The sequence below is a fragment of the Salmo salar genome, chromosome ssa03 (assembly GCF_905237065.1).
Source record: "Salmo salar chromosome ssa03, Ssal_v3.1, whole genome shotgun sequence".
In the NCBI taxonomy this organism is placed as follows: Eukaryota; Metazoa; Chordata; class Actinopteri; order Salmoniformes; family Salmonidae; genus Salmo; species Salmo salar.
The window spans coordinates 4,573,382-4,598,579 of NC_059444.1; the positions used below are offsets into that span (position 1 = coordinate 4,573,382).

General features: G+C 44.4%; 1 long non-coding RNA gene across 1 annotated transcript in view; it reads left to right on the forward strand.

The window, feature by feature from the left end:
- Window positions 1-23,267, forward strand: part of LOC106596701 (NADH dehydrogenase [ubiquinone] flavoprotein 2, mitochondrial) — a 51,281-nt gene extending 28,014 nt beyond the window's left edge. The window contains exons 2-3 of the long non-coding RNA XR_006769043.1: window positions 14,609-14,685; window positions 22,656-23,267. This is a non-coding gene — a long non-coding RNA (NADH dehydrogenase [ubiquinone] flavoprotein 2, mitochondrial). The remainder of the gene's footprint in view (window positions 1-14,608; window positions 14,686-22,655) is intronic.
- The last annotated feature ends 1,931 nt before the right edge of the window (window positions 23,268-25,198 follow it).

Genomic DNA, 25,198 nt, shown 5'->3' on the forward strand with positions numbered 1-25,198 from the left:
GTAGTTCTCCGTTAGTATCTACCGTCTGTTAGTCGGTCTGTAGTTCTCCGTTAGTATCTACCGTCTGTTAGTCGGTCTGTAGTTCTCCGTTAGTACCTACCGTCTGTTAGTCGGTCTGTAGTTCTCCGTTAGTACCTACCGTCTGTTAGTCGGGTCTGTAGTTCTCCGTTAGTACCTACCGTCTGTTAGTCGGTCTCTAGTTCTCCGTTAGTACCGTCTGTTAGTCGGTCTGTAGTTCTCCGTTAGTACCGTCTGTTAGTCGGTCTGTAGTTCTCCGTTAGTACCGTCTGTTAGTCGGTCTGTAGTTCTCCGTTAGTATCTACCGTCTGTTAGTCGGTCTGTAGTTCTCCGTTAGTACCTACCGTCTGTTAGTCGGTCTGTAGTTCTCCGTTAGTACCTACCGTCTGTTAGTCGGTCTCTAGTTCTCCGTTAGTACCTACCGTCTGTTAGTCGGTCTCTAGTTCTCCGTTAGTACCTACCGTCTGTTAGTCGGTCTGTAGTTCTCCGTTAGTACCGTCTGTTAGTCGGTCTCTAGTTCTCCGTTAGTATCTACCGTCTGTTAGTCGGTCTCTAGTTCTCCGTTAGTATCTACCGTCTGTTAGTCGGTCTCTAGTTCTCCGTTAGTATCTACCGTCTGTTAGTCGGTCTGTAGTTCTCCGTTAGTATCTACCGTCTGTTAGTCGGGTCTGTAGTTCTCCGTTAGTACCTACCGTCTGTTAGTCGGTCTCTAGTTCTCCGTTAGTACCTACCGTCTGTTAGTCGGTCTGTAGTTCTCCGTTAGTACCTACCGTCTGTTAGTCGGTCTCTAGTTCTCCGTTAGTATCTCCGTCTGTTAGTCGGTCTCTAGTTCTCCGTTAGTATCTACCGTCTGTTAGTCGGTCTCTAGTTCTCCGTTAGTATCTACCGTCTGTTAGTCGGTCTGTAGTTCTCCGTTAGTATCTACCGTCTGTTAGTCGGTCTGTAGTTCTCCGTTAGTATCTACCGTCTGTTAGTCGGTCTGTAGTTCTCCGTTAGTATCTACCGTCTGTTAGTCGGGTCTGTAGTTCTCCGTTAGTATCTACCGTCTGTTAGTCGGTCTCTAGTTCTCCGTTAGTATCTACCGTCTGTTAGTCGGTCTCTAGTTCTCCGTTAGTATCTACCGTCTGTTAGTCGGTCTGTAGTTCTCCGTTAGTACCTACCGTCTGTTAGTCGGTCTGTAGTTCTCCGTTAGTACCTACCGTCTGTTAGTCGGTCCGTAGTTCTCCGTTAGTACCTACCGTCTGTTAGTCGGTCCGTAGTTCTCCGTTAGTACCTACCGTCTGTTAGTCGGGTCCGTAGTTCTCCGTTAGTATCTACCGTCTGTTAGTCGGTCTGTAGTTCTCCGTTAGTATCTACCGTCTGTTAGTCGGTCTGTAGTTCTCCGTTAGTATCTACCGTCTGTTAGTCGGTCTGTAGTTCTCCGTTAGTACCTACCGTCTGTTAGTCGGTCTGTAGTTCTCCGTTAGTACCTACCGTCTGTTAGTCGGTCTGTAGTTCTCCGTTAGTATCACCGTCTGTTAGTCGGTCTGTAGTTCTCCGTTAGTACTCCGTCTGTTAGTCGGTCTGTAGTTCTCCGTTAGTATCACCGTCTGTTAGTCGGTCTGTAGTTCTCCGTTAGTATCTACCGTCTGTTAGTCGGTCTGTAGTTCTCCGTTAGTATCTACCGTCTGTTAGTCGGTCTCTAGTTCTCCGTTAGTATCTACCGTCTGTTAGTCGGTCTGTAGTTCTCCGTTAGTACCGTCTGTTAGTCGGTCTGTAGTTCTCCGTTAGTACTACCGTCTGTTAGTCGGTCTGTAGTTCTCCGTTAGTATCTACCGTCTGTTAGTCGGTCTGTAGTTCTCCGTTAGTATCTACCGTCTGTTAGTCGGTCTGTAGTTCTCCGTTAGTATCTACCGTCTGTTAGTCGGTCTGTAGTTCTCCGTTAGTATCTACCGTCTGTTAGTCGGTCTCTAGTTCTCCGTTAGTACCTACCGTCTGTTAGTCGGTCTCTAGTTCTCCGTTAGTATCTACCGTCTGTTAGTCGGTCTGTAGTTCTCCGTTAGTACCTACCGTCTGTTAGTCGGTCTGTAGTTCTCCGTTAGTATCTACCGTCTGTTAGTCGGTCTGTAGTTCTCCGTTAGTATCCTACCGTCTGTTAGTCGGTCTGTAGTTCTCCGTTAGTACCTACCGTCTGTTAGTCGGTCTGTAGTTCTCCGTTAGTACCTACCGTCTGTTAGTCGGTCTCTAGTTCTCCGTTAGTACCGTCTGTTAGTCGGTCTGTAGTTCTCCGTTAGTACCTACCGTCTGTTAGTCGGTCTGTAGTTCTCCGTTAGTACCTACCGTCTGTTAGTCGGTCTGTAGTTCTCCGTTAGTACCTACCGTCTGTTAGTCGGTCTCTAGTTCTCCGTTAGTACCTACCGTCTGTTAGTCGGTCTGTAGTTCTCCGTTAGTACCTACCGTCTGTTAGTCGGTCTCTAGTTCTCCGTTAGTACCTACCGTCTGTTAGTCGGTCTCTAGTTCTCCGTTAGTATCTACCGTCTGTTAGTCGGTCTCTAGTTCTCCGTTAGTACCCGTCTGTTAGTCGGTCTGTAGTTCTCTGTTAGTACCGTCTGTTAGTCGGTCTGTAGTTCTCCGTTAGTACCGTCTGTTAGTCGGTCTGTAGTTCTCCGTTAGTACCGTCTGTTAGTCGGTTGTAGTTCTCCGTTAGTATCTACCGTCTGTTAGTCGGGTCTGTAGTTCTCCGTTAGTATCTACCGTCTGTTAGTCGGTCTGTAGTTCTCCGTTAGTACCTACCGTCTGTTAGTCGGTCTGTAGTTCTCCGTTAGTACCTACCGTCTGTTAGTCGGTCTGTAGTTCTCCGTTAGTACCTACCGTCTGTTAGTCGGTCTCTAGTTCTCCGTTAGTACCGTCTGTTAGTCGGTCTGTAGTTCTCCGTTAGTACCGTCTGTTAGTCGGTCTGTAGTTCTCCGTTAGTACCGTCTGTTAGTCGGTCTGTAGTTCTCCGTTAGTATCTACCGTCTGTTAGTCGGTCTGTAGTTCTCCGTTAGTACCTACCGTCTGTTAGTCGGTCTGTAGTTCTCCGTTAGTACCTACCGTCTGTTAGTCGGTCTGTAGTTCTCCGTTAGTACCTACCGTCTGTTAGTCGGTCTCTAGTTCTCCGTTAGTACCTACCGTCTGTTAGTCGGTCTCTAGTTCTCCGTTAGTACCTACCGTCTGTTAGTCGGTCTCTAGTTCTCCGTTAGTATCTACCGTCTGTTAGTCGGTCTCTAGTTCTCCGTTAGTATCTACCGTCTGTTAGTCGGGTCTCTAGTTCTCCGTTAGTATCTACCGTCTGTTAGTCGGTCTGTAGTTCTCCGTTAGTATCTACCGTCTGTTAGTCGGTCTGTAGTTCTCCGTTAGTACCTACCGTCTGTTAGTCGGGTCTCTAGTTCTCCGTTAGTACCTACCGTCTGTTAGTCGGGTCTGTAGTTCTCCGTTAGTACCTACCGTCTGTTAGTCGGTCTGTAGTTCTCCGTTAGTACCGTCTGTTAGTCGGTCTCTAGTTCTCCGTTAGTATCTACCGTCTGTTAGTCGGTCTGTAGTTCTCCGTTAGTATCTACCGTCTGTTAGTCGGTCTGTAGTTCTCCGTTAGTATCTACCGTCTGTTAGTCGGTCTGTAGTTCTCCGTTAGTATCTACCGTCTGTTAGTCGGTCTGTAGTTCTCCGTTAGTATCTACCGTCTGTTAGTCGGTCTGTAGTTCTCCGTTAGTATCTACCGTCTGTTAGTCGGTCTGTAGTTCTCCGTTAGTATCTACCGTCTGTTAGTCGGTCTCTAGTTCTCCGTTAGTATCTACCGTCTGTTAGTCGGTCTGTAGTTCTCCGTTAGTATCTACCGTCTGTTAGTCGGTCTGTAGTTCTCCGTTAGTATCTACCGTCTGTTAGTCGGTCTGTAGTTCTCCGTTAGTATCTACCGTCTGTTAGTCGGTCTGTAGTTCTCCGTTAGTACCTACCGTCTGTTAGTCGGTCCGTAGTTCTCCGTTAGTATCTACCGTCTGTTAGTCGGTCCGTAGTTCTCCGTTAGTATCTACCGTCTGTTAGTCGGTCTGTAGTTCTCCGTTAGTATCTACCGTCTGTTAGTCGGTCTGTAGTTCTCCGTTAGTATCTACCGTCTGTTAGTCGGTCTGTAGTTCTCCGTTAGTACCGTCTGTTAGTCGGTCTGTAGTTCTCCGTTAGTATCTACCGTCTGTTAGTCGGTCTGTAGTTCTCCGTTAGTACCTACCGTCTGTTAGTCGGTCTGTAGTTCTCCGTTAGTACCGTCTGTTAGTCGGTCTGTAGTTCTCCGTTAGTACCGTCTGTTAGTCGGTCTGTAGTTCTCCGTTAGTATCTACCGTCTGTTAGTCGGTCTCTAGTTCTCCGTTAGTATCTACCGTCTGTTAGTCGGTCTCTAGTTCTCCGTTAGTATCTACCGTCTGTTAGTCGGTCTGTAGTTCTCCGTTAGTACCGTCTGTTAGTCGGTCTGTAGTTCTCCGTTAGTACCGTCTGTTAGTCGGTCTGTAGTTCTCCGTTAGTATCTACCGTCTGTTAGTCGGTCTGTAGTTCTCCGTTAGTACCGTCTGTTAGTCGGTCTGTAGTTCTCCGTTAGTATCTACCGTCTGTTAGTCGGTCTCTAGTTCTCCGTTAGTATCTACCGTCTGTTAGTCGGTCTGTAGTTCTCCGTTAGTATCTACCGTCTGTTAGTCGGTCTGTAGTTCTCCGTTAGTATCTACCGTCTGTTAGTCGGTCTGTAGTTCTCCGTTAGTATCTACCGTCTGTTAGTCGGTCTGTAGTTCTCCGTTAGTATCTACCGTCTGTTAGTCGGTCTGTAGTTCTCCGTTAGTACCCACCGTCTGTTAGTCGGTCTGTAGTTCTCCGTTAGTACCTACCGTCTGTTAGTCGGTCTGTAGTTCTCCGTTAGTACCTACCGTCTGTTAGTCGGTCTGTAGTTCTCCGTTAGTACCTACCGTCTGTTAGTCGGGTCTGTAGTTCTCCGTTAGTACCTACCGTCTGTTAGTCGGTCTGTAGTTCTCCGTTAGTACCTACCGTCTGTTAGTCGGTCTGTAGTTCTCCGTTAGTACCTACCGTCTGTTAGTCGGTCTGTAGTTCTCCGTTAGTATCTACCGTCTGTTAGTCGGTCTGTAGTTCTCCGTTAGTATCTACCGTCTGTTAGTCGGTCTGTAGTTCTCCGTTAGTATCTACCGTCTGTTAGTCGGTCTGTAGTTCTCCGTTAGTATCTACCGTCTGTTAGTCGGTCTGTAGTTCTCCGTTAGTACCCCGTCTGTTAGTCGGTCTGTAGTTCTCCGTTAGTACCTACCGTCTGTTAGTCGGTCTGTAGTTCTCCGTTAGTACCTACCGTCTGTTAGTCGGTCTGTAGTTCTCCGTTAGTACCTACCGTCTGTTAGTCGGTCTGTAGTTCTCCGTTAGTACCTACCGTCTGTTAGTCGGTCTGTAGTTCTCCGTTAGTACCTACCGTCTGTTAGTCGGTCTGTAGTTCTCCGTTAGTACCTACCGTCTGTTAGTCGGTCTGTAGTTCTCCGTTAGTATCTACCGTCTGTTAGTCGGGTCTGTAGTTCTCCGTTAGTACCTACCGTCTGTTAGTCGGTCTGTAGTTCTCCGTTAGTACCTACCGTCTGTTAGTCGGTCCGTAGTTCTCCGTTAGTACCTACCGTCTGTTAGTCGGTCCGTAGTTCTCCGTTAGTACTACCGTCTGTTAGTCGGTTCTGTAGTTCTCCGTTAGTATCTACCGTCTGTTAGTCGGTCTGTAGTTCTCCGTTAGTACCTACCGTCTGTTAGTCGGTCTGTAGTTCTCCGTTAGTACCTACCGTCTGTTAGTCGGTCTGTAGTTCTCCGTTAGTACCTACCGTCTGTTAGTCGGTCTCTAGTTCTCCGTTAGTACCTACCGTCTGTTAGTCGGTCTGTAGTTCTCCGTTAGTATCTACCGTCTGTTAGTCGGTCTGTAGTTCTCCGTTAGTATCTCGTCTGTTAGTCGGTCTGTAGTTCTCCGTTAGTATCTACCGTCTGTTAGTCGGTCTGTAGTTCTCTCGTTAGTATCTACCGTCTGTTAGTCGGTCTGTAGTTCTCCGTTAGTACCTACCGTCTGTTAGTCGGTCTGTAGTTCTCCGTTAGTACCTACCGTCTGTTAGTCGGTCTGTAGTTCTCCGTTAGTACCTACCGTCTGTTAGTCGGTCTGTAGTTCTCCGTTAGTACCTACCGTCTGTTAGTCGGTCTGTAGTTCTCCGTTAGTACCTACCGTCTGTTAGTCGGTCTGTAGTTCTCCGTTAGTACCTACCGTCTGTTAGTCGGTCTGTAGTTCTCCGTTAGTACCTACCGTCTGTTAGTCGGTCTGTAGTTCTCCGTTAGTATCTACCGTCTGTTAGTCGGGTCTGTAGTTCTCCGTTAGTATCTACCGTCTGTTAGTCGGTCTGTAGTTCTCCGTTAGTACCTACCGTCTGTTAGTCGGTCTGTAGTTCTCCGTTAGTACCTACCGTCTGTTAGTCGGTCTGTAGTTCTCCGTTAGTACCTCGTCTGTTAGTCGGTCTGTAGTTCTCCGTTAGTACCTACCGTCTGTTAGTCGGTCTGTAGTTCTCCGTTAGTATCTACCGTCTGTTAGTCGGTCTGTAGTTCTCCGTTAGTACCTACCGTCTGTTAGTCGGTCTGTAGTTCTCCGTTAGTACCTACCGTCTGTTAGTCGGTCTGTAGTTCTCCGTTAGTACCTACCGTCTGTTAGTCGGTCTGTAGTTCTCCGTTAGTATCTACCGTCTGTTAGTCGGTCTGTAGTTCTCCGTTAGTACTACCGTCTGTTAGTCGGTCTGTAGTTCTCCGTTAGTACTACCGTCTGTTAGTCGGTCTGTAGTTCTCCGTTAGTACCTACCGTCTGTTAGTCGGTCTGTAGTTCTCCGTTAGTACCGTCTGTTAGTCGGGTCTGTAGTTCTCCGTTAGTACCTACCGTCTGTTAGTCGGTCTGTAGTTCTCCGTTAGTACCTACCGTCTGTTAGTCGGTCTGTAGTTCTCCGTTAGTATCTACCGTCTGTTAGTCGGTCTGTAGTTCTCCGTTAGTACCTACCGTCTGTTAGTCGGTCTGTAGTTCTCCGTTAGTATCTACCGTCTGTTAGTCGGTCTGTAGTTCTCCGTTAGTACCTACCGTCTGTTAGTCGGTCTGTAGTTCTCCGTTAGTACCTACCGTCTGTTAGTCGGTCTGTAGTTCTCCGTTAGTATCTACCGTCTGTTAGTAGGTCTGTAGTTCTCCGTTAGTACCTACCGTCTGTTAGTCGGTCTGTAGTTCTCCGTTAGTACCTACCGTCTGTTAGTCGGGTCTGTAGTTCTCCGTTAGTATCTACCGTCTGTTAGTCGGTCTGTAGTTCTCCGTTAGTACCTACCGTCTGTTAGTCGGTCTGTAGTTCTCCGTTAGTACCTACCGTCTGTTAGTCGGTCTGTAGTTCTCCGTTAGTATCTACCGTCTGTTAGTCGGTCTGTAGTTCTCCGTTAGTACCTACCGTCTGTTAGTCGGTCTGTAGTTCTCCGTTAGTATCTACCGTCTGTTAGTCGGTCTGTAGTTCTCCGTTAGTACCACCGTCTGTTAGTCGGTCTGTAGTTCTCCGTTAGTATCTACCGTCTGTTAGTCGGTCTGTAGTTCTCCGTTAGTACCTACCGTCTGTTAGTCGGTCTGTAGTTCTCCGTTAGTATCTACCGTCTGTTAGTCGGTCTGTAGTTCTCCGTTAGTATCTACCGTCTGTTAGTCGGTCTGTAGTTCTCCGTTAGTACCTACCGTCTGTTAGTCGGGTCTGTAGTTCTCCGTTAGTATCTACCGTCTGTTAGTCGGTCTGTAGTTCTCCGTTAGTACCTACCGTCTGTTAGTCGGTCTGTAGTTCTCCGTTAGTATCTACCGTCTGTTAGTCGGTCTGTAGTTCTCCGTTAGTACCTACCGTCTGTTAGTCGGTCTGTAGTTCTCCGTTAGTATCTACCGTCTGTTAGTCGGTCTGTAGTTCTCCGTTAGTACCTACCGTCTGTTAGTCGGTCTGTAGTTCTCCGTTAGTATCTACCGTCTGTTAGTCGGTCTGTAGTTCTCCGTTAGTATCTACCGTCTGTTAGTCGGTCTGTAGTTCTCCGTTAGTATCTACCGTCTGTTAGTCGGTCTGTAGTTCTCCGTTAGTATCTACCGTCTGTTAGTCGGTCTGTAGTTCTCCGTTAGTACCGTCTGTTAGTCGGTCTGTAGTTCTCCGTTAGTATCTACCGTCTGTTAGTCGGTCTGTAGTTCTCCGTTAGTACCTACCGTCTGTTAGTCGGTCTGTAGTTCTCCGTTAGTACCTACCGTCTGTTAGTCGGTCTGTAGTTCTCCGTTAGTATCTACCGTCTGTTAGTCGGTCTGTAGTTCTCCGTTAGTATCTACCGTCTGTTAGTCGGTCTGTAGTTCTCCGTTAGTACTCCGTCTGTTAGTCGGTCTGTAGTTCTCCGTTAGTATCACCGTCTGTTAGTCGGTCTGTAGTTCTCCGTTAGTATCTACCGTCTGTTAGTCGGTCTGTAGTTCTCCGTTAGTATCTACCGTCTGTTAGTCGGTCTGTAGTTCTCCGTTAGTATCTACCGTCTGTTAGTCGGTCTGTAGTTCTCCGTTAGTACCTACCGTCTGTTAGTCGGTCTGTAGTTCTCCGTTAGTACCTACCGTCTGTTAGTCGGTCTGTAGTTCTCCGTTAGTACTACCGTCTGTTAGTCGGTCTGTAGTTCTCCGTTAGTACCTACCGTCTGTTAGTCGGTCTGTAGTTCTCCGTTAGTACTACCGTCTGTTAGTCGGTCTGTAGTTCTCCGTTAGTATCTACCGTCTGTTAGTCGGTCTGTAGTTCTCCGTTAGTACCTACCGTCTGTTAGTCGGTCTGTAGTTCTCCGTTAGTACCTACCGTCTGTTAGTCGGTCTGTAGTTCTCCGTTAGTACCTACCGTCTGTTAGTCGGTCTGTAGTTCTCCGTTAGTACCTACCGTCTGTTAGTCGGGTCTGTAGTTCTCCGTTAGTACCTACCGTCTGTTAGTCGGTCCGTAGTTCTCCGTTAGTACCTACCGTCTGTTAGTCGGTCTGTAGTTCTCCGTTAGTACCTACCGTCTGTTAGTCGGTCTGTAGTTCTCCGTTAGTACCTACCGTCTGTTAGTCGGTCTGTAGTTCTCCGTTAGTACCTACCGTCTGTTAGTCGGGTCTGTAGTTCTCCGTTAGTACCGTCTGTTAGTCGGTCTGTAGTTCTCCGTTAGTACCGTCTGTTAGTCGGTCTGTAGTTCTCCGTTAGTATCTACCGTCTGTTAGTCGGTCTGTAGTTCTCCGTTAGTACCTACCGTCTGTTAGTCGGTCTGTAGTTCTCCGTTAGTACCTACCGTCTGTTAGTCGGTCTGTAGTTCTCCGTTAGTACCTACCGTCTGTTAGTCGGGTCTGTAGTTCTCCGTTAGTACCTACCGTCTGTTAGTCGGTCTGTAGTTCTCCGTTAGTACCTACCGTCTGTTAGTCGGTCTGTAGTTCTCCGTTAGTACCTACCGTCTGTTAGTCGGTCTGTAGTTCTCCGTTAGTACCTACCGTCTGTTAGTCGGTCCGTAGTTCTCCGTTAGTACCTACCGTCTGTTAGTCGGTCCGTAGTTCTCCGTTAGTACCTACCGTCTGTTAGTCGGTCCGTAGTTCTCCGTTAGTATCTACCGTCTGTTAGTCGGTCTGTAGTTCTCCGTTAGTATCTACCGTCTGTTAGTCGGTCTGTAGTTCTCCGTTAGTATCTACCGTCTGTTAGTCGGTCTGTAGTTCTCCGTTAGTATCTACCGTCTGTTAGTCGGTCTGTAGTTCTCCGTTAGTACCGTCTGTTAGTCGGTCTGTAGTTCTCCGTTAGTACCGTCTGTTAGTCGGTCTGTAGTTCTCCGTTAGTACCTACCGTCTGTTAGTCGGTCTGTAGTTCTCCGTTAGTATCTACCGTCTGTTAGTCGGTCTCTAGTTCTCCGTTAGTATCCGTCTGTTAGTCGGTCTGTAGTTCTCCGTTAGTACCTACCGTCTGTTAGTCGGTCTGTAGTTCTCCGTTAGTATCTACCGTCTGTTAGTCGGTCTCTAGTTCTCCGTTAGTATCTACAGTCTGTTAGTCGGTCTGTAGTTCTCCGTTAGTATCTACCGTCTGTTAGTCGGTCTGTAGTTCTCCGTTAGTACCGTCTGTTAGTCGGTCTGTAGTTCTCCGTTAGTATCTACCGTCTGTTAGTCGGTCTGTAGTTCTCCGTTAGTATCTACCGTCTGTTAGTCGGTCTGTAGTTCTCCGTTAGTACCTACCGTCTGTTAGTCGGTCTGTAGTTCTCCGTTAGTACCTACCGTCTGTTAGTCGGTCTGTAGTTCTCCGTTAGTACCTACCGTCTGTTAGTCGGTCTGTAGTTCTCCGTTAGTACCTACCGTCTGTTAGTCGGTCCGTAGTTCTCCGTTAGTACCTACCGTCTGTTAGTCGGTCCGTAGTTCTCCGTTAGTATCTACCGTCTGTTAGTCGGTCCGTAGTTCTCCGTTAGTATCTACCGTCTGTTAGTCGGTCCGTAGTTCTCCGTTAGTATCTACCGTCTGTTAGTCGGTCTGTAGTTCTCCGTTAGTACCGTCTGTTAGTCGGTCTGTAGTTCTCCGTTAGTACCGTCTGTTAGTCGGTCTGTAGTTCTCCGTTAGTATCTACCGTCTGTTAGTCGGTCTGTAGTTCTCCGTTAGTACCTACCGTCTGTTAGTCGGTCTGTAGTTCTCCGTTAGTACCGTCTGTTAGTCGGTCTGTAGTTCTCCGTTAGTACCTACCGTCTGTTAGTCGGTCTGTAGTTCTCCGTTAGTATCTACCGTCTGTTAGTCGGTCTGTAGTTCTCCGTTAGTACCGTCTGTTAGTCGGTCTGTAGTTCTCCGTTAGTATCTACCGTCTGTTAGTCGGTCTGTAGTTCTCCGTTAGTACCGTCTGTTAGTCGGTCTGTAGTTCTCCGTTAGTACCTACCGTCTGTTAGTCGGTCTGTAGTTCTCCGTTAGTACCTACCGTCTGTTAGTCGGTCTCTAGTTCTCCGTTAGTATCTACCGTCTGTTAGTCGGTCTGTAGTTCTCCGTTAGTACCGTCTGTTAGTCGGTCTCTAGTTCTCCGTTAGTACCTACCGTCTGTTAGTCGGTCTGTAGTTCTCCGTTAGTACCGTCTGTTAGTCGGTCTCTAGTTCTCCGTTAGTACCTACCGTCTGTTAGTCGGTCTGTAGTTCTCCGTTAGTATCAACCGTCTGTTAGTCGGTTTCTAGTTCTCCGTTAGTATCTACCGTCTGTTAGTCGGTCTGTAGTTCTCCGTTAGTATCTACCGTCTGTTAGTCGGTCTCTAGTTCTCCGTTAGTACCTACCGTCTGTTAGTCGGTCTGTAGTTCTCCGTTACTATCTACCGTCTGTTAGTCGGTCTCCAGTTCTCCGTTAGTATCTACCGTCTGTTAGTCGGTCTCCAGTTCTCCGTTAGTACCGTCTGTTAGTCGGTCTGTAGTTCTCCGTTAGTACTCCGTCTGTTAGTCGGTCTGTAGTTCTCCGTTAGTATCTACCGTCTGTTAGTCGGGTCTGTAGTTCTCCGTTAGTATCTACCGTCTGTTAGTCGGTCTGTAGTTCTCCGTTAGTATCTACCGTCTGTTAGTCGGGTCTGTAGTTCTCCGTTAGTATCTACCGTCTGTTAGTCGGTCTGTAGTTCTCCGTTAGTACCTACCGTCTGTTAGTCGGTCTGTAGTTCTCCGTTAGTACCTACCGTCTGTTAGTCGGTCTGTAGTTCTCCGTTAGTACCTACCGTCTGTTAGTCGGTCTGTAGTTCTCCGTTAGTACCTGCCGTCTGTTAGTCGGTCTGTAGTTCTCCGTTAGTACCTGCCGTCTGTTAGTCGGTCTGTAGTTCTCCGTTAGTATCTACCGTCTGTTAGTCGGTCTGTAGTTCTCCGTTAGTATCTACCGTCTGTTAGTCGGTCTGTAGTTCTCCGTTAGTACCGTCTGTTAGTCGGTCTGTAGTTCTCCGTTAGTACCGTCTGTTAGTCGGTCTGTAGTTCTCCGTTAGTATCTACCGTCTGTTAGTCGGTCTGTAGTTCTCCGTTAGTATCTACCGTCTGTTAGTCGGTCTGTAGTTCTCCGTTAGTACCTACCGTCTGTTAGTCGGTCTGTAGTTCTCCGTTAGTATCTACCGTCTGTTAGTCGGTCTGTAGTTCTCCGTTAGTATCTACCGTCTGTTAGTCGGTCTCTAGTTCTCCGTTAGTATCTACCGTCTGTTAGTCGGTCTGTAGTTCTTCGTTAGTATCTACCGTCTGTTAGTCGGTCTGTAGTTCTCCGTTAGTACCGTCTGTTAGTCGGTCTGTAGTTCTCCGTTAGTATCTACCGTCTGTTAGTCGGTCTGTAGTTCTCCGTTAGTACCGTCTGTTAGTCGGTCTGTAGTTCTCCGTTAGTATCTACCGTCTATTAGTCGGTCTGTAGTTCTCCGTTAGTACCGTCTGTTAGTCGGTCTGTAGTTCTCCGTTAGTACCGTCTGTTAGTCGGTCTGTAGTTCTCCGTTAGTATCTACCGTCTGTTAGTCGGTCTGTAGTTCTCCGTTAGTATCAACCGTCTGTTAGTCGGTCTGTAGTTCTCCGTTTGTACCGTCTGTTAGTCGGTCTGTAGTTCTCCGTTAGTACCTACCGTCTGTTAGTCGGTCTGTAGTTCTCCGTTAGTACCTACCGTCTGTTAGTCGGTCTGTAGTTCTCCGTTAGTATCTACCGTCTGTTAGTCGGTCTGTAGTTCTCCGTTAGTATCTACCGTCTGTTAGTCGGTCTGTAGTTCTCCGTTAGTATCTACTGTCTGTTAGTCGGTCTGTAGTTCTCCGTTAGTACCTACCGTCTGTTAGTCGGTCTGTAGTTCTCCGTTAGTATCTACCGTCTGTTAGTCGGTCTGTAGTTCTCCGTTAGTATCTACCGTCTGTTAGTCGGTCTGTAGTTCTCCGTTAGTATCTACCGTCTGTTAGTCGGTCTGTAGTTCTCCGTTAGTATCTACTGTCTGTTAGTCGGTCTGTAGTTCTCCGTTAGTATCTACCGTCTGTTAGTCGGTCTGTAGTTCTCCGTTAGTACCGTCTGTTAGTCGGTCTGTAGTTCTCCGTTAGTACCGTCTGTTAGTCGGTCTGTAGTTCTCCGTTAGTACCGTCTGTTAGTCGGTCTGTAGTTCTCCGTTAGTATCTACTGTCTGTTAGTCGGTCTGTAGTTCTCCGTTAGTACCTACCGTCTGTTAGTCGGTCTGTAGTTCTCCGTTAGTATCTACCGTCTGTTAGTCGGTCTGTAGTTCTCCGTTAGTATCTACCGTCTGTTAGTCGGTCTGTAGTTCTCCGTTAGTATCTACCGTCTGTTAGTCGGTCTGTAGTTCTCCGTTAGTACCGTCTGTTAGTCGGTCTGTAGTTCTCCGTTAGTACCGTCTGTTAGTCGGTCTGTAGTTCTCCGTTAGTATCTACCGTCTGTAGTTCTCCGTTAGTACCGTCTGTTAGTCGGTCTGTAGTTCTCCGTTAGTACCTACCGTCTGTTAGTCGGTCTGTAGTTCTCGTTAGTACCTACCGTCTGTTAGTCGGTCTGTAGTTCTCCGTTAGTACCTACCGTCTGTTAGTCGGTCTGTAGTTCTCCGTTAGTACCGTCTGTTAGTCGGTCTGTAGTTCTCCGTTAGTATCTACCGTCTGTTAGTCGGTCTCCAGTTCTCCGTTAGTACCGTCTGTTAGTCGGTCTGTAGTTGTCCGTTAGTACCTACCGTCTGTTAGTCGGTCTGTAGTTGTCCGTTAGTATCTACCGTCTGTTAGTCGGTCTGTAGTTCTCCGTTAGTATCTACCGTCTGTTAGTCGGTCTGTAGTTCTCCGTTAGTACCGTCTGTTAGTCGGTCTGTAGTTCTCCGTTAGTACCTACCGTCTGTTAGTCGGTCTGTAGTTCTCGTTAGTACCTACCGTCTGTTAGTCGGTCTGTAGTTCTCCGTTAGTACCTACCGTCTGTTAGTCGGTCTGTAGTTCTCCGTTAGTACCGTCTGTTAGTCGGTCTGTAGTTCTCCGTTAGTATCTACCGTCTGTTAGTCGGTCTCCAGTTCTCCGTTAGTACCGTCTGTTAGTCGGTCTGTAGTTGTCCGTTAGTACCTACCGTCTGTTAGTCGGTCTGTAGTTGTCCGTTAGTATCTACCGTCTGTTAGTCGGTCTGTAGTTCTCCGTTAGTACCGTCTGTTAGTCGGTCTGTAGTTCTCCGTTTGTACCGTCTGTTAGTTGCAAGACCACTAAGGCAGTACCGCTCACTACAAAGCGGAAGTCAAATAGAAATACAAGGTTTGAAGTATCACGGCTTGAATATCACACACTATCAATATAATGATTTTGTGACGTGTTAGAATGGTTATACTGGGTAAATAGACTGGTGTTGTGGGGTTACTGGGTAAATGGACTGGTGTTGTGGGGTTACTGGGTAAATGGACTGGTGTTGTGGGGTTACTGGGTAAATAGACTGGTGTTGTGGGGTTACTGGGTAAATAGACTGGTTTTTGTGGCGACAGGGTGGCGTTACTGGGTAAATAGACTGGTGCTGTGGGGTTACTGGGTAAATGGACTGGTGTTGTGGCGATAGGATGTTATTGTGACGTTTCTGTTTTCCAGGAAGACCCGAGTCCAAAAGACATCGATCAGATCATTGATGAGCTGAAAGCTGGGAACGTCCCTCCGCCTGGGCCTAGGTATGAAGGTCTACCCTCCTGTCTGTCTCATGAATACAAACGGCATGTTGTTTAGCAGGGAACTATGAAGACTGGTGCTCGTCCTGTCCATGCAATGCAACGGCATTATGTTACTTGTCTATCAGGGATCTATGAAGACTGTTTAGGGATGTAACCATTTCCCCATCTGTTCCTGGTTCAAATGTTTAAGATGGTAGATAGTAGATAATAGATAGTAGATATGTAGATGGGAGATGGTAGATAGTAGATAGTAGATATGTAGATGGGAGATGGTAGATAGTAGATAATAGATAGTAGATATGTAGATGGGAGATGGTAGATAGTAGATAATAGATAGTAGATATGTAGATGGGAGATGGTAGATAGTAGATATGTAGATGGGAGATGGTAGATAGTAGATAGTAGATATGTAGATGGGAGATGGTAGATAGTAGATAATAGATAGTAGATAGTAGATATGTAGATGGTAGATAATAGATAGTAGATATGTAGATGGTAGATAATAGATAGTAGATATGTAGATGGGAGATGGTAGATAATAGATAGTAGATATGTAGATGGGAGATGGTAGATAATAGATAGTAGATATGTAGATGGGAGATAGTAGATAATAGATAGTAGATATGTAGATGGGAGATGGTAGATAATAGATAGTAGATATGTAGATGGGAGATAGTAGATAATAGATAGTAGATATGTAGATGGGAGATGGTAGATAATAGATAGTAGATATGTAGATGGGAGATAGTAGATAGTAGATAGTAGATATGTAGATGGTAGATAGTAGATAATAGATAGTAGATGGGAGATGGTAGATAGTAGTGCACTGGTTTCAGGAGCTCAAACCGATCTAAATTAAGCGTTGGTCAGAAAACAGATTCAAAAGTTATGAAAAATCGCTGGTTCACTAATGTTTTTACTCATTGTTTCCCCCCCGAAAATATCTCCTATCTGTTGTGACTGAATTGAAACGTCCTCTCCTTCAGTTCAGTAGCCTTATTGAACTTTATGCATTGTAACTGCAATGTAATAGGCTACATGAGAAGTCGGCAACCTTTTCTCATGTGAAATGCCAATTTGTCTGACCAGTTATGGTTTTCAAATGCACATTTTTGTGAAAACGTTTCATTTAATTTAAAATAATATCTTCGTATCTCAATCAAAATGATATCTAAATGAAAATTATAATCCTAAAAAGTAATGTTTTATTGAAAATGCCATTATGTAAAAATAGTCTACCTAAAGCCAACAAATAAAAACATTGCAGCCCGCAGGTAGAAAATATCCAGATTTTATTAAAAAAAAAAAAATCTATATCCTATAAATCACATTGGCAACAGGGCCTGTCTGCAATGAATTTGAAACATTGTGTCAACTACTAACTTGGGTCAGCCTGAAGCTTGCCAAGCGAACTTGGAACAATGTATAAAATATTCAGGGCCGCTCTGTTTCCAGAGCTGTAGGCTATTTGCGCACAGGATAAGAAGCAGCGCTTTGACCTTGGCAGGAGTTCACGGAGTTCCTGTTCTTCTTATAGAATATTCTCATCTGCACCTAAATATAAAACGGAACCAGCACCCACTATGAGTACCGGAACCTATTTCCAGTGGGGTAAAATACTTTAGTACCGTAATTTCCGGACTATTGAGCGCACCTGAATATAAGCCGCACCCACAGATTTTTTTTTAAAATGTATTATTTTGAACATAAATAAGCCGCACATGTCTATAAGCCGCAGGCTTTAAAGAAACACGGCTTGTAACAAAAAATTTGAAAGCGGGAAAAATCCATATATTAGCCGCGTCATTGTTTAAGCCGCGAGGTTCAAAGCATGGGGAAAAAGGTTGCGGCTTATAGTCCGGAAATTACGGTAGGTTTTTTGGGGGGGTATCTGTACTATTTATATTTTTGACAATTTTTTTACATTTACTTTACTATATTCCTAAAGAAAATATTGTACTTTTTAACTCCCATACATTTTTCCCCTGACAGCCCAAAAGTACTGGTTACATTTTGAATGCTTTGCAGGACAGGGAAATTGATCCACTTATCAAGAGAACATGTGGTCATCCCTACTGCCTCTGATCTGGAGGACTCACTAAACAGAGAACATCCCTGGTCATCCCTACTGCCTCTGGTCTGGCGGACTCACTAAACAGAGAACATCCCTGGTCATCCCTACTGCCTCTGATCTGGAGGACTCACTAAACAGAGAACATCCCTGGTCATCCCTACTGCCTCTGATCTGGAGGACTCACTAAACAGAGAACATCCCTGGTCATCCCTACTGCCTCTGATCTGGAGGACTCACTAAACAGAGAACATCCCTGGTCGTCCCTACTGCCTCTGATCTGGAGGACTCACTAAACAGAGAACATCCCTGGTCATCCCTACTGCCTCTGATCTGGAGGACTCACTAAACAGATAACATCCCTGGTCATCCCTACTGCCTCTGATCTGGAGGACTCACTAAACAGAGAACATCCCTGGTCATCCCTACTGCCTCTGATCTGGAGGACTCACTAAACAGAGAACATCCCTGGTCATCCCTACTGCCTCTGATCTGGAGGACTCACTAAACAGAGAACATCCCTGGTCATCCCTACTGCCTCTGGTCTGGCGGACTCACTAAACACAAACGCAGCTTTTGTAAATAAAGTCTGAATGTTGGAATGTGCCCCTGGCTATCCATACATTAAAAAAAATGGTACCGTCTGGTTTGCTTCCTATAAGGAATTTGAAATGATTTATACTTTTATTTCTACTTTTGATACTTTAAGTATATTTTAGCAATTACATTTACTTTTTGATACTTCAGTATATTTAAAACCAAATACTTTTACTTTACTCAAGTAGTATTTTACTGGGTGACTTGAGTAGCTTTCTATTAGGGTATCTATACATTTACAATTGAGTATTTCTTCCACCACTGCATATTTCAGTCCAAGTCAAGCGGTGATAAGAAGTAATCAGGTAGGCCTATTTGTATGGTGTTTCCACTGGATCAGAGCATAACATTGTTCCCTTTCACGCTGAGTGGTCATCGACAGGGAGAGAGCTGGAAAGATCTTTCAAATACATTGAGGAACTATTGTCATTCTCAGTTGATGTAAAAACAGACTTAGTTTTCTTGCTGATGGAGGTGAAGAAAACATTACTTTTGAGGCTTTAAGCCAATCAGAAACACTATCAGATCCCCAAATGGACACATTTATATGCCTAGGTTTGCACGCAGACCAGGTAGTCTATAGACCTACTTCTATGTGTAATCAGGGCCAGGTAGTCTATAGGTCTACTACTATGTGTAATCAGGTAGTCTATAGGTCTACTTCTATGTGTAATCAGGCCTGGTAGTTTATAGGTCTACTACTATGTGTAATCAGGTAGTCTATAGGTCTACTTCTATGTGTAATCAGGCCTGGTAGTTTATAGGTCTACTTCTATGTGTAACCAGGTAGTCTATAGACCAACTACTATGTGTGCGAGTCCTTACTCAACATTCACAGGAGCGCTCCAAACAAAAGACAAATAATTTGACAGAATTCGTAAATGGAATTAATTTAAACAAAACGTGTTTTTTTTACAGGTGTAGCAGGTTGTTTGCAGAGCGCAGTGTGTCCACTCTGACAATGACAACAGGAAGACAGGAACAATTATATAGAAAGCATGAAGAGAAATGACCGTAACCAAAGTAACAAACATTGTAGATTAGAAATTCTATGAATTAATGGTAGATGTAGTACTGGTGTCACATGTAATGGGGAATTGATATGTGTCATTCATTATGAAACAATGAATGTGCACAAGTTGGCGGGAGAGACGTGCATTGTGGGGAGAGACGTGCATTGTGGGGAGAGACGTGCATTGTGCATCTGGGCGCTACATGGTCAATCTAATGTCTGCATTGGCCGTGCAGGTATTTACTGTGATACGACCTCAGGCATAAGTCAGGACATTCACACTTCTTGTGCTTCGGGGAGCAGCGCAGCGCTGTTGTCAAGGAAGTGAGTTTGTGTTTATCAGATTAGATACTTTTCAAAAACGAGGTTACTTATACATTCAGAAAAAAATGTTTCCCTAGTTGTGCAGCGGTCTAAGGCACTGCATCTCAGTGCTTGGGGCGTCACTACATACCCTGGTTCGAACCCGGGCTGTATCATAACCGGATGTGATAGGGCGGCTCATAATTGGCCCAGCGTCGTCCGGGCTAGTGGAGGATTTGGCCGGAGTAGGCCGTCATTGTAAATAAGAATTTGTTCTCAACTGACTTGCCTAGTTAAATAAAATCTTTGCTGAAAAAAAAATCTTTGACAGTACTTTTTTCAATGACATTCAAATCAGCATTGAAAAAAGGCGCAAGTTGAAGTTTGTTCCACCTGAGAGAGTCAGACCACTACGATGACACATCAAATGATGACCAATCAGAGACCACTATGATGACACACCAACTGATTACCACCAATCAGAGAACACTATGATGACACATCAAATGATGACCACCAATCAGAGACCACTATGATGACACACCAAATGATGACCACCAATCAGAGAACACTATGATGACACATCAAATGATGACCACCAATCAGAGACCACTATGATGACACACCAAATGATGACCACCAATCAGAGAACACTATGATGACACATCAAATGATGACCACCAATCAGAGACCACTATGATGACTGACCACCAATCAGAGAACACTATGATGACACACCAAATGTGTTTGATGGATCGCGGGGAAAAGAGCAGGAATAGGCTTTCGTAGGCTACAGTCCAAGCTATGTCTTCCAATGGTGCGACTGCTGTCTGCATCCAACTAGAATAAACACTTGGAGGTAAAGGATGACATCGGTGGTTGTAGTCTACGGCGATACGGATATCACTTATTACTGATATCTACATAGAGCATTGATGTGAATCACACTGCTGCTCTCTCATTTAGCTATTTGTGCCTTACGGATTGTGGTTGTTGTGGATGGCTGTTCACAAATCTTAAATGTGTATTTGTGCCCAATGATGGTTGAATTCAAGATGTTTAAACTGCCTATCAATCATTGTTTTTGAAACCGATCGACAGCCTGTGGAGAAATGCGCTCTTGCAACAGCTGCATAGTGTGGATCCCAGCCTATGGAATAACAGCTGCATAGTGTGGATCCCAGCCTATGGAATAACAGCTGCATAGTGTGGATCCCAGCCTATGGAATAACAGCTGCATAGTGTGGATCCCAGCCTATAGAATAACAGCTGCATAGTGTGGATCCCAGCCTATAGAATAACAGCTGCATAGTGTGGATCCCAGCCTATGGAATAACAGCTGCATAGTGTGGATCCCAGCCTATAGAATAACAGTGTGGATCCCAGCCTATAGAATAACAGTGTGGATCCCAGCCTATAGAATAACAGTGTGGATCCCAGCCTATAGAATAACAGTGTGGATCCCAGCCTATAGAATAACAGTGTGGATCCCAGCCTATGGAATAACAGCTGCATAGTGTGGATCCCAGCCTATAGAATAACAGCTGCATAGTGTGGATTCCAGCCTATAGAATAACAGCTGCATAGTGTGGATTCCAGCCTATAGAATAACAGCTGCATAGTGTGGATCCCAGCCTATAGAATAACAGCTGCATAGTGTGGATCCCAGCCTATAGAATAACAGCTGCATAGTGTGGATCCCAGCCTATAGAATAACAGCTGCATAGTGTGGATCCCAGCCTATAGAATAACAGCTGCATAGTGTGGATCCCAGCCTATAGAATAACAGCTGCATAGTGTGGATCCCAGCCTATAGAATAACAGCTGCATAGTGTGGATCCCAGCCTATAGAATAACAGCTGCATAGTGTGGATTCCAGCCTATAGAATAACAGCTGCATAGTGTGGATTCCAGCCTATGGAATACAAGTGGGGCTTTTATTGCTCAATCTAATTCATGATGAAAGGATAAATACATCCATAGGCCTAATAGACATGTGCTCAAACTGGAAACACTTTAACCAGACTTAAAGGGGCAGTCTGTAGTGACTTAAAGGGGCAGTCTGTAGTTGCTACAAAGATATTGATTCTTGAAAAATGTAACTTTTATAAATGCCTCATGAGTTTAGTTCAACTGTCGTACTCCATCAGAACCCAGAATAGAAGCTTGTTCTCCTCCAATGTTTGTAAACAGTGTACATGTAAACAAACACTGTGTAGCCTCATAACATGGTTATAACTATAATGTTGATATCGTGGATGGTCAGTCCTGTATAGCCTCATAACATGGTTATAACTATAATGTTGATATCATGGATGGTCAGTCCTGTGTAGCCTCATAACATGGTTATAACTATAATGTTGATATCGTGGATGGTCAGTCCTGTATAGCCTCCATAACATGGTTATAACTATAATGTTGATATCATGGATGGTCAGTCCTGTATAGCCTCATAACACGGTTATAACTATAATGTTGATATCGTGGATGGTCACTCCTGTATAGTCTCATAACATGGTTATAACTATAATGTTGATATCGTGGATGGTCAGTCCTGTATAGCCTCATAACATGGTTATAACTATAATGTTGATATCATGGATGGTCAGTCCTGTATAGCCTCCATAACATGGTTATAACTATAATGTTGATATCGTGGATGGTCAGTCCTTGCATCCATAGCTCTATCTATTAATCTGAGAGTGGTTACATTTCTCCAGGCCCATCCCCTCAGCGTTTGACCAAAACAGATTTGCCCTTTAAACAGGCTGCATATTATCAAGATATCAAAGTGTCACCAACTAAAAGGTAAACAATATATTCCTGTAGCAAATGCAGAATATGGTATAGATTTTCCACATGTAAATAGCCCTTTTCAGTAGTGCTCAAAGCCATTCCATGAGTGCAGCATTCATTTTTCAACTGGAATCAATGAGCCCCAATCAGTCCTCCATGACAACACAATCATAAACAACAGAGTAGGGCTGGTTAATAAGTCCTTCGTTTTTGGGGTCATGCTCAGGTAAAACAATTTAGCTACTCTATACTTCCATACTTCCAAGTCCTGTTCTTGAAGATCAAGGGGTATAACATTTATTGGAATTCTGATACTTTGGTTTTTAATGTAAAGATATAATTTAAATATATTATTATGGGTTAGAAGAAGCCTACATAACCAACGCATAAAAGTTAAATTTAACATCCACATATATGGCCAGCTATGTAAACTTCTACATTGATTTATCCCGCAATAGACGTGGTTCAATTGGTATCATACATTTTGTCTTCTTCTAATGCCTGTTAAGGGGAAAGTAATCTAAAAGTAATCAGATTACTTTACCGAGTTTGGGGGTAATCAAAAAGTTACGTTACTGATTTTTACAATTGGACAAGTAACTAACGGATTACATTTAGAGTAAGCTACCCAACCCTGTGCATTAGATAACAACACAGTGAGTAGCAGCAGTGTAAAAAAAAAACAAAGGGGCGTCGGGTGGTGTCAGTGCAGAGTCCAAGAGGCCATTTCATTCATTGTTCTGTCACTGCTGGACTAAAACAATCGTCGAGTCGACTAAACGGGTTCGGCCCTAAAGTTAATAACGTTCCTGTATCGTAACAGAGCCCATGTGTGTATATAGATGCGTATGGAATGGTTCATGAAAGGAGAGAGGCACATCCCTAATAAATGTTAGAGAAGGGTTGATTTACTACTAGTTGGTTTTTACTGTATTATAAAATATATATATATGTATTTTTACCTAACCATATTTAAATAAAAACTTTATCATACATCTTGATAAATGAGAACTACCTAGTTAAAGAAAACATCTCCCTGGCTTTGGAGCTCAGGCTGCAATAGGATGCCATGTTTTATCAGTGAATTTAAAAAGTACTAATGATATACTTGACCAGGGTTTTATTATTTAATCTAGAATGAAATATACTGTATTTGGACTCACATTCTTTTCTTTTCTTTTTATCTTCCAGGAACGGGCGTTTCTCCTGCGAGCCAGCAGGAGGACTGACGAGTCTGTGTGAGCCTCCCCCTGGGCCTGGTTTTGGTGTCAGAGCTGATCTATAGAGACCTACAGTGTATTTCAACACCTCCCTAGCCCCTATATAGTGCACTTCCGAAGCCCATAGAGTTCTAGATCAAAGTAGTGCACTATATCGGATGCCTTTTAATATATATACAATAGTGTGTATATATATATATATATGAACTGTACTGTTCAGGGGAACACCTAACCTCACAGTGGATATAATGTAATATTGTAAATAAAATGTCAATGTACTTGTGCTCATGGGTGTCAAACTGTCTCCTTGTGTGTCAATTTAGATAAGACACTAATTATCTGTCTCAAAGAAATCTAGGTTGATACAGTATTTCTATTAGAAAGCGTTTACTACACCACACTGTCAACATGCAGATCAAGGAACTACTAATCAGTTTAAAAGTACAAAAAGAAAACTGCCAGAGAGAATAGGATTTCATATGTGAATTTGTTAAAAAGTTGCCACAAGCCTCACACAGAAATTAATTCTTATTAAGAGCATCAATTAATGGGGTAAAATGCATACAGTACCAGTCAAAAGTTGACACACCTAGTCATTCCAGGGTTTTTCCATTTTATTTTTTTTGACTATTTTCTACATTGTGGAATAATAGTAAAGACAAACTATGAAATAACACATGTAAACAAAAGTATTAAAGCAAAATATTTTATATTTGAGATTCTTCAAAGTAGCAACCCTTTGACTTAATAACAGCTTTGCACACTCCTGGCATTCCCTCAACCAGCTTCATGAGGTAGTCACCTGGAATGCTTTTCAATTAACAGGTGTGCCTTGTTTGAGCCAATCAGTTGTGTTGCGACAAGGGTGGTATACAGAAGATAGCCCTATTTGGTAAGACCAAAGCTGTGTTCGAATACTCATACTAACTTCCCTAACTGTACTATTTGTGAAGTGAATTGAGTATATAGTACACTTATTGGTCATAGTTAGTATGCCAGTATACTAACTATATGTGCAGTGGACACTATTTCCGTGCTTATAGGGCCCATAATGCAATTATTCAGAAAGTGGGCGTGGCTTCACGTTTTCAGATTAGATTAAAAATGGCGGAAAATATGCAGCCAAAGTCAGACGAGAGCAGATACACATTAATTGCTCATAACATATTATGACATATGTTGAAAAAATGTAATGCCTTTTCAAATATGTTACACCTTATGTTGGCTGACAATTTGTTAGCTGCGCTATCCTTACGAACCGCATTAGCATTACAGCAGTATGTTAGCTACACTATCCTTACGAACCGCATAGCATTACAGCAGTATGTACCGGTATGTTAGCTACGCTATCCTTACGAACCGCATTACAGCAGTATGTACCGGTATGTAGCTACACTATCCTTACGAACCGCATAGCATTACAGCAGATGTACCGGTATGTTAGCTGCGCTATCCTTACGAACCGCATTAGCATTACAGCAGTATGTACCGGTATGTTAGCTACGCTATCCTTACGAACCGCATTAGCATTACAGCAGTATGTACCGGTATGTTAGCTACGCTATCCTTACGAACCGCATTAGCATTACAGCAGTATGTACCGGTATGTTAGCTACGCTATCCTTACGAACCGCATTACAGCAGTATGTACCGGTATGTTAGCTACGCTATCCTTACGAACCGCATTAGCATTACAGCAGTATGTACCGGTATGTTAGCTACGCTATCCTTACGAACCGCATTAGCATTACAGCAGTATGTACCGGTATGTTAGCTACGCTATCCTTACGAACCACATTACAGCAGTATGTACCTGTATGTTAGCTACGCTATCCTTACGAACCGCATTAGCATTACAGCATTATGTACCGGTATGTTAGCTAGCTACTAATAAATCGAACATGCCAGGCAGTATATTAACTAACTACCCAACCTTTATTGACTTTGATTATTTACATCATTAGCCATTGAATCGTACGACTATACCACTTAGCTATCTACTCTGATTTCAGAGCACTCTCCCGCAGAATAACTGAATAACGAACGCTCAATACCCGTTGAATATGGCCGGTGTCCGTAAACGTCGGCCCCAAAAAAAAAGCGTAATTCAATTTTTGCCAGCAGCACAGTTAGTCACCAACGCTCTGGATAACACAAACAGCCTAACCAGCTCTGCTTGGGAGAGTAAAAATGGTCAGAGTGAGGTGTTCTCTCATTTGTGTCCGGAAGTAGCTAGCCAACGTTAGCCAGTTAGCTTCGGTGCTTGACTACGGTTGAACCCTCGGATCAACCGTACTCCTCCGCCAGAGCGTCCGGTGTGCTCTCTGAATTTACCAACGCCCAGAACGAACTCTGGCAGTCCAGATTGAATTGGCGAACAAACCCGAAATCGTAAAATGTTTAGCTAGTAATTTGTTAAATTTAACAAGCGGTTGCATAGCAACAGCATCAACTTCCGGAAGACAGGCGTAGCTCAACTGAAAGGATACCGTTCGTTTCCAGTGTACTAAAATT